Source organism: Echinops telfairi, unplaced genomic scaffold (genome assembly GCF_000313985.2).
Source record: "Echinops telfairi isolate 266 unplaced genomic scaffold, ASM31398v2 ScPeMD7_70;HRSCAF=299, whole genome shotgun sequence".
In the NCBI taxonomy this organism is placed as follows: domain Eukaryota; kingdom Metazoa; phylum Chordata; class Mammalia; order Afrosoricida; family Tenrecidae; genus Echinops; species Echinops telfairi.
Window position 1 is genome coordinate 53,049,034 of NW_022103968.1, and position 10,478 is coordinate 53,059,511.

Sequence of the window (10,478 nt, forward strand, 5' to 3'; positions counted from 1 at the left end):
TTAAGACCCCAGATGCTATATCTTTTGATAGCTGGGCACTATCAGCTTTCTTCACCACATTTGCTTATGTACCCATTTTGTCTTCAGAGGTCATGTTGGGACAGTGAGCATCACAGAATGCCAAATTTTAAAAACAAAATGTTCTTGCGTTGAGGGAGGGCTTGAGCAGAGGCCCAAAGTCCATCCACTTCCTCAATGTATTGCCATATAAATATATGTACATAGGCCAATACCTCTATTTTTATGAGCACACCTATGTTTATACCTCTAGCCATAGCTTTACTTCCTAGATCTTTCCTCTGTTTCCTTTCACCTTCCTCCTGCCCCACCATCATGCTCACCTTTCTTCTGACTCTTAATAATTCGTCTCCGCTTGATTGTTGTTGCTCCAACACCGCCCGGATCCTCGTTGTTGCTTTTAATTCCCTAGCTGTTCCCCTGTCGATGGCATTGTTTGCTCACTGCTCCTTCCCCCACCTCCTCCTCCCCCCAAGTCCCTCCAGAACTTTCGATCCAGTTGCTTTCTCCTCGGGCTTGCAACCCATGCCTCTCTTATGTAGGTAGGCAAAACAACAATAACAGAGACAAAACAAAAAGAAAACAAAAGATTGAATAAAAAGAGAGAAAAGAGAAGAAAAACTAGAAAAAAAAATAACAAAAATGAAAAAGCATATATAATTCCAGGTCTGTCCGCTGACATTTTTGACTCTCTCCCCACAAGTCCTGGGTCCTTCCAGGAACAGCCCCTCCTAGCCTGAAGGCTATTTTGGGGGCTCCTAGGGGGTTCTGTGGCTTGGCTTTGCTCCTGCTGCTGATGTGTTATGTTCCCTTCTTGGGTCGCCCCACTGGGGGTGGTGGTAAGGCCAGACTCACTCCCCGCCGTGTGCCCCCAGTATTGTCCTTTGTTGCGATGTGCCCCAGCTAGGGGACATCATGTCTGGAGCTGTTACCGGCTCTACAGTCCTCTCTGTGCCTTAGCAGCTCTGTGCAGGGATGTCATCCTCATGCACTATCTTTTCAAGGAAGAGATTAAGTCTTTAGCTCTATACAAAATGAGATTTCATGTTACCCGAAAGTGCTCACTTTGGCAGATTTCAAAATTAGTTAATATGGGAAAGGAAAACCCATCATATATATCTAAAGCGACTCTTGGAATAATAACAGTATGCAATAAATAACAGCTTAGTAAGTGATAAAGTTTGAACAACTATTTCTGGTGAAATAAGCATAGCTTGCTATTTCAACTTCTTTAGAATCTAGTCCTGATCGGATTTCATACAGGTTAGCTAAGTATCTTCAATAGATAGAAAACCCATCGAATAACATATCACATTTACTAGTTTAAAAAGTCATACCAGTAAAGATATTGCAAATCAAGTTCTTCACTATTTATGTGAAGTTTGCTAAATTGATTTTTCTAAGAATGGAGGCCAGCTTTACGACAACACTGCCAATATGTCAGGGCATGCTACCGGAATGCAGCAGAAGTTCTAGAGTACAAAGAACATCCCATTTTCACGCCGTACACTGCCCATTCCCTCCATCTTGTAGGATGTACTGAAGTAGACTGCTCTCCAGAAGTAGTTGAATTTTTGTTATTTTTCAGGGCGTAAGCGATGGACTGTTAGCTGCAAGTTCAGTGGTTCAAACCCACCAGTATCCTCAGCAGGAAAAACGACGAGGCCATCTGCTTTGGTAAAGAGTCGCACCATCTGAAACGTATATAGGGCCACTGAGCCAGAATCAGCTCAAGGACACTGGGTCCTGTTTGAACTTGGTTCAGCTGCGTGTGTTTTGCTGATTTTATTCACCAGGAGTCAGTCTTCAAACATATTTAGGCAATGACTGAGCACTAAAATGCCTTTCTACTACATGTTGGAAAACACATGCTACAAGGGTGTTCTTGGCATCACATACCCATATTCTAGATGCTTTAGAAATATTGCTGGAAAACAGACACAAAAGAGGAGCTATGAAAAAGAGCTGAAAACAAACTGTGCCAAATACTGTTTATCAAGCAATTTACCATCACAGAAGCATTAGAAAGACATGAGCAAATGATAAATGTAGTCCAGGAGTATTGAGGACCGGTGTTTTGTGTAACCACATGTTATACCATCACTGACACACCTGAATGTTGCACAAATAGAAAACTGAAAGTGTCTGAAGTTCTTCCAGATATATATATTTTAAAATCTTAACATAGCTGTAACTGATGAAGATGGAATGAAGGCAGGCAAAAACATAGTGGGGCTTACTCTAAGGACTAAAATACACACCTTTATGGAGAAGTGAAACAATTTCATTCTTAGAACAAGAGAGCCAAGATTTAGGAGAGGCAAATACTGTTTCTATAGACATGTAAAATTCCATAATAGAAAACAAAGTAGGATGCATATTTCCCAATGTTGAAATTGCTTTATGCACATAAAGAACTTTAATGATCAAAAACAGCACAACAGAACACTAATTTTCACACCTAAAGAGATGAAAAAATCCTCAGTGTATGACAATGATTAAAAATAGACTTCATATATTATCGTTAAAATGTACAGAAGTAGGTACTGTTTGACAGTTTGTGATGAAATCTTTGATGAATATGTAAGATCCCCAAATAGTAATGCTTTTAATTATCATATGCTAGAGTTAAAAGATCCACCCTAAAATAAAACATAGTAATTTGTGGTATTATTTGTTTTTTGATCATTGCATCTTCTTTTATGGTATCTTTTCATTGGTTTATTTATAATTATAGCACTTGTTATGAAATAAGCATTGAAATTTATGTATGAGATATTTAAAGCAAAATTAGTGAAAGACAATTTTTCATTGTGGAAGATTGTTGAAACTACTAAATTCACTGACATTGTCCTTTGTTGTAGAATATGAAAAATATACATTTTGCAGAATATGTAATATACAGTAAAAATCTTAGTGTCCTGCATCCACTAAACATTTTATAATGCACTTCATCTCACATTGCTAAAATGCATATGTCACAGGTGTTTAATCAATAATACAATTGCTTTTAAAAACCAGTGACACTCTCAATAGCGGTGTGTGTGTGTGTGTTTAGGTACCCTCTAGTCAGTTCTGATCTTATGTATAACAGAAAGAAATACTGCCTGGTCCTGCGTCACTCTTACAATGATGGTGATGTTGGAGCTCATTGTTGTGGCCACTGTGTCAATCCACCTTGTTGACGGTCTTTCTCTTCTTCATTGACCCTCTACTTTACCAAGCATGAGTCTCTTTCTAGGGACCAGTCTTTTCTGCTTTAAGGCCTGCTGTGCTAGGTCATGTGGTTTCTTCATCACACTTGGCAATAACACCCATATTTTCAGTGATCTCTTCATGAGGACAAACATCAGGCAGGGCCATGTCAGAAGAACCCGATTGTCCTTAGGTTGGAGCTAGAATTAACTGCGAATCCAAAGTCCACAGTTAATTTGGGTTATATGTCTCTGGTTCACTTGAGAGACATATGATTTTATAATAGAGAACATTATTTAAAAATTATTATGCTCCCCTGGGGCATAAGGTGATTCTATTGATAGTGTCATTAGGCTAGCCAATGGCATAGAATTTAAAACACGGTTGAGAAAAGGAAATTGTACAAGTGTACGCTGGCTAAAAACTCCAACACATGAATTGTTGACTTGGACAATTTAATCTCTTAAATAACTGGAAACTGATTACACAATCAATGGAGGTTGGTGATAGGGCAAATGTTTCAATAACATTCAGATTAACAATAAGATCATTCCATTCTTTCCCAATGCCTTATCAATCTATTCCCTTAGAATCTAAGATGAACGTCTATGAGTATGAATAACCCCTCAGTTTTCACGCGCCTAGGAAGTGTAGTGGTCATTCGCTGGGCTGCTGTATTAGTCTTGGTACTTTAGAGAAACAAATCCACAGAAACTCATGTATGCGCTTTACCTAAAGGTTAAGTGCACAACAAGCAAACCTCCCAACCCAGTGCTGTCCAAGCCCACAAGTCCAACATTAACCCATATGTCTGACACCAATCACAAAGCCCTCCTCCATCTCACAAAACACATGCAACAACCCTGACTGCAGGAGGAAAGCCGATTCAGTGAATGTGTAAGCATCGCAGTGCTGGCAGGGGTCTCCACACGGCTGCTCCAGCACACAGGGCTGCATGGGGGTAAGTCCACATGAGATGTCCTGCAGGAAGTGAGCCCCGCCAACTGAAGCAGGGAACTGGGTAAGGCAGCTGCAGCCTGGTCCAACTACTACAAAGCAAGAGACCCGAGAACTAGAAAGGCGAGGCTCACCGAGCCATTTATCGCTCCACCCTTCAATTAACCCCACATGTGCTTATTGGCCAGGTTGGCACAATAAACTACCTCCCTCAGCTGCTAACCACAGGTCAGCTGCTCTATGTTGTGGGAGAGAGGAGGCTTTCTACTCCTGGGAAGAGTTAGTCTTGGATACCCACAGGGACAGTTTCTACCCAACTTACAGGATCGTTATGCGTCAGAATCAACTCGATGGCACCATTTGGTTTGGTATTTAAAGTCCTCCAAGAACCTCCTGGGTGAATTGTGCATTTTACTTGTTCCTTCTCCATTTTAAAGATTTTCTTAATATGACTTGTCCTGACAAGATATTCACAGTACATCACTTTGCATTACCTGCCCCACTATTTTAGTAATAAAAACATACAAGGCCTTTTACAATTGTGAAGAATTGCTTTGTAAAAGTTCTCATCTCCTTCATGGATCCCTCATTGCATTTAAAATTGAATGCTTACCTTCTCTTTTTATTTCGCCCACTGCTGTCTTAAGGGTTATTTAATCTTTTCAACAAGATTCTTAAGCTCCCTGATTGTAGGTATTGTTTTAAATATTTGTATCCAGATGAATTTACCCTGGATTATAGAAGGCAGGTCAAGCAACCATTTACCACAGTATATTTTAATATCATTGGTCTCACTAACTGGAGTGTCAGCTTCCCCTAAATAAATGTTCCTTTAATTTTAATAGGCTACAATAGTGTAGAGTTCAGGCAGACAAAGAACAGACAGACAAACTGAGTGTATAAATATATATATATATTTTGTGTATTGTTAAATCTATATCAGAAATTTAAGTCATTTTACCTATACCATCTATATCTTCTCACTCACTATAATATGCTATAAACAATGCAGGCATTCCATTATCTTTTAATTCCATTTCCCCAGAAATTTCTGAAAGCTCTTTCATTTATAGTCCAAGTGCTGCACTATGTGTAACAGGAATGGTATTAAATAATCATTAAGTATACTATAAAATAAATACTATTTTAATCATAAAGGTAAAAACTTAGATGAGATCTTAAATCATCCCAAATCATACAACTGAGTTACAGCAGAGCTAAATTTTTACCAAGTCCAATTCTGAAATTGATACCCTTAATAATTAACTACCATGTAATGTTCATTAAAGTCAAGCTTTTACATGTATTAAGTGGAGCTACAGAAATGAAAGGTAATGGGTGATATAGTAAGTTGCTATCTGTGGCAAACTGTTCAACAAGGGATAAATCCACAAAACTAATATACACAAGGGAATATAGATATGTAAATCAAGGACTTAGCATATAAATATATAAGCAGACTTCAAAAAATTCACTGAAAAGTGGAAACTGAAAGATAATGGATTTGTTCTAAAACTTAAGTGCACAAACTCTACCTAGGTGGCAAAACCGAGCAGGGTAAGAAAATTGGCAAATGTAGAGAGGTTACCATTTTGAAGAAATACAACCCAAATATAACCAAAATGAGGATAGGCAAGACTTTGCTTCACGTACGTTATTTTTCTCTACTTTCTACTGTGAACTCGGTGGAGCTTTGCAAGGCAGCTCATGAGTTCCACCCCTGATAGTACGTACTGTATGTCTTTTTTTCCAACTTAACCAAGGCCCTCCCTCAAGGCTTCTTCAATGAGCTCACTCCCTCCCTAAGTTTCCTGTCTCCATCCCTTCTTTCCTACCCTCTGTGCTTTATGTTTAGGTAAAAATACATTCTTTCTGCTCTGAAATGATTGATTATTGTAACCCGGGGTGTGGTGTGGTGGGGGAGTTTAATTCCACACCTGAAGGGTAACTAAAGGCCATCATCTTGGGGGTTCCACCAGTCTATGTCCAACCAGTAAGCCTGGCCTCTTTTATGATTTTGGATTTGGGTTTTGTTTTAAGCAGTATCATTGACACGTAATTCATGTACCACACAATTCAATTTTTGAGTATATTAAAAAGTTGTGCACTCATCACCACAATCAATTATAAAACATTGTTCTTCATTTTTGTATTCATTATTAGTTGTTATGCCCCGCCCCCACCCCAGCTTTCCATAACTCAAAAAGCCTTCATTCTAGTTACTGTGTCTATAGATTTGCCTATTCTGAATTTCATATAAAGAAAACCATACATTAAAACCTCCAATAACACTAACAAAATAAACATAGAAAAGACTCCATCCAAAAGAAAAAAAATTTAAATATAGTAAAGAATGGGCTGAAACACATATCCAAATGTGCTTGACACAATGGATGGATGTATGGATTGTGAGAGCTGTACAAGCCCCAATAAAATGATTTAAATTTAAAAAATGGACTGAAAGGAAAACCAAATGATAAGATGTTCCGCTTTAAGCGATGTCTTCATTAGTTCACTTTCTGGAGCACTCTGCGCAAGGGCAGGGCTTTTCACGGCCCTGGTCGGTGGTCTGAGGATGTTCAAGGGAGACTTATTTCCCTTGGAGTGTCTGCAAGTGGATTTTGGGCTTCCATAGCCGTCCGTAAACTGGGTGCTCAGAATTTAAGCGCTAATACATTTCTCACCTTTGATCTTAGACTGTGGCTCGTGAACTTTGGATATGTCAGCAGGAATTGCTAGAAAGGCTCATTTGGCTTGGTATCAGCTAAGTGAAAACAGGGTGATGGATCAACAAAGCAGCCACCATGGAGTCAAACCTACCAGTGTTTCACATGTAAGGTCATCAACGGTTGGAGCACATTCGGTGCCAATCAGCAAGCCACTTGAAGAATGAGCAAGTTTGGTGGCTCTGCATTCACGGGACGCTGCATGAGGAGAGGAAGGGCATTCTAAGAAAACAGGGTAGCATAAGAAAGGGACGGAAAGCCGAAACAATACAGATTGTTGACACACAGGTAAAAGGCTCAGAACAGCAGTGGAAAAAGTGTCTGGTAACGTATAGCAGGATGGATCTGAGTTGCAATAAGTTCTGTATGGAAAGAGGTTTGGACTTTTATTCTGCTAGCAGTGGCAGTATATGTTTAAACAATAAAAACAGAAAATATCTGACTTAGAAATTCAAACAGTGTGTGTGTGCAGGCATGTGCCATCTACTGTTCATTTCAGTAACATTCAACTGAATACACATCCATTAATGCCAACCCCCATAAAGCCTATTAAAAATTCAAGGTACATACAATGGTTTGTGATAACAAACAGGTGCTACTTTGTGATTGCCAGCAAACATTACTATGTATTGTTTGTTAGATGTTTTCATATATCTTGAAGTGTTTAATCTTTTTTATGCATAGAAAGGTAAGCCATAAACACATATAATCATTTAGCTGACTAGTATTAGGTATAAGTAGTGCTTAGCTGTTCCTACTAACATACAGAGTCAACTTAAAGATTGAGGAATGGAACCCATTTGTAATCTGGGGACTGTTGCATATAATACGGTGTTTTTATGACATCCACATCACATAATGTCCTATTTCACAGAACACATCATGAATGTTAAATGCCGCATGACTGTTTTAATATTTGAGGCAATAGAGGAATTCCTCTTAATATTTCCATCACAATATAAAACACCACAATTACTATAATTAATCAAAATTCATTTATTAAGAGGGTCAAGTTCACAAAATGGGTTCATTCATCAGCTACAAGTTTTTCTTTTGATAAAAATATTGACACATTTTCAATAAAACAATTTAGGTATCTTGACACATGCTTATAACAGTATAATTCATATTCAAGATCTTTCAATTTAGCACTTTTAGTAGTTATAGCAAGAGACTACCATATCTTTCAAAGCAAATGGCGATAGTTTTCTTATATATTTGTTGTGAATATATCCAGCAAAACGATATGCAAACTCAAGTTTCCTTATGTACAGGTCCATAGCATTGATTACATTCAACCATTTTCCCTCCTTTTCTGAATTGTTCCTCCGTCATCTACATAGATCCTTTGCCTTCTGGGGTTCCCATCTATTCTTTTGAGCTATTGTTGCCAATCTGAATCCACAAAGATAGTTCTTAAAAGAGCATTAATACTCAAAGCATACTTTTCTCCCCCTTTTTAAAGTAGGTAAGGCAAACCATTGATTTAAGGAACCTCAAGGAATAATTTTGGCTTAAAAATTACTTTAGGGCAATAATCTCTGGGGTCCATCAAGCCTCAGTGGCTTCATCAATCCTGTATTCCAGTAGAATTTGAAAATTTCCCCCTTTTGAAAGAGATGCAATTTAAAGTGTAATTTAAAGAACTTTTAAATGATCTAGCCTAGCATTCTAATTTTCAAACATGCCAGGATTGCTCCTTTTCTAGTGATAAACATGTTGGTTACTATTTCTGCAGTGTTTTGGTTTGTTTTCTTTTGGCTAACTAAACCTTAAGGAATGTTTGCCTGAATGCACCGATTAGTAGGCCACTGCACTTACAGAAAGTCAAGTTCTCCCCTAAAACACGTTATGTATTTTGGGCCTAATACAGCTGGAGACATAAAATGATCAGGCACGATCACTGAGGCAGAGTTGCGCATTTCTCCCCTTCCCCCGAGTTGTTCCTCAGGGGTCAGTCGAGTACTGAGAAAGGTACATTAAAATTACAGAGTCTCCTTGTGGCTAATGGTCACTGGATATTTTAGGTGCCTAATTTATTATCAGTGATGTAGCCTCTGGGGAAATTCTAGATCATTAACTAAAAGAAAGGCTACATCAATGGACTTTTAAAAGCGTACACCAAAAGAAGGATTGCATTTTATTAATTATACTAAGGACATTACGATATTATTCTTATATAACTCTACCACAGTCATTAGGTACATCATTTCTGATTAAAGTGATTCCAATACACTCTTTTACCAGTTTAGTCCTACGGAGGGCTGTCATAGAGGTCTGTTCTAAGAGGCTATGCAGTGTCTCCATAAGTCAGCTCTTAAAATGTACAGAAGTTGTCATCACATATCTTAGGCTTCTTACCAAATATTTCTGGTGCTGTAAAAGAATGTGCATTCATGTTGTAATGGTGTGATACTTTTTCATCCAGAAGTTTGATCATACTTAATCAAAAATAAAAACGACAATGCAAATCACACTAGCTTGTCGTAGAAACCAATACTTTAATGCATATTTAAATGAAATCTTGTAATTTAGTTATCCAAAGGTAGCATCCTACCAAGGTTAAGTAGAAATATACAAGATCCACAGTCAATGGTTTTCCTATAAACTATTAGCAAGGAAAAGAAGCAATTACCCATAAACATGTGAACATTTAAAACCAGTAATGCCCCTGAAATTAAGTACAAAAGTCAACTCCATCTGCATTACCGTGTAAGGCTAATAGAAAACTGAAGATAACTACCAGAATACAAATGGCCATCAGGTAAATTTTAATTACTGTTCAATAATTCATTCTTTAAAAAGACAATGCATCCTGATAAATTCTGGCCATAGGGACAGGCATTTTTTCCTGCAAAAGCACTTCTCTTCTGGTTCCTGGTACTGTCTGTGCCCCTTATCTAGCACCGGTCCGCCTTCATGGCAACACAGGTGATTACATTCCAATGGCATTTAACATAAATTGCACCAAACTGCCTGTAATTCCATTTTAGACGGAATTAATTAACTTCTCAGTAGGTGGCTGAAGTCCTGAAGAAATACTTGACTGCTTCACCTACCTTACCCGGGATGCCCCTAATCACAGCAACTTCCATTTTCAATAAATAATCCCAGGTAAAATACATTTAGAACCCTAAAGGGTACAGATAAGACATTTATAATAAATGGATTTCGTTTTCCACATACACTCACATTTAAAAGAGGTCATGGAGCTTTGCAGACAGCGAAGGGGGATATAACAAAACTCAGCAAGAATTGGCATGCCTGGTCTTTTTGAGACCACCTTAGGAGGTTATACTAACAAAACGCCTTCTTTGTCCTTGCAAGATGTCTAAACAAACGGCTCACCACCTTGTGCAGTGAAAAATAAGATGATCATAATGCTGTTCTAAGTAATTTATATCCCCGTACTTGAAATGTAAATGTAATTGTCTAAAACATTATCTTCAGATCATTAGAATTATCATGTTATCATGAAATAGCTATTGTTTCTACTATGTTTCTCCAATTACAATATTACCATGGTCTCACTGCTAACTCTTTGCTTCAAGTTTATAGTCTTCATATATCAAGAAACAAATT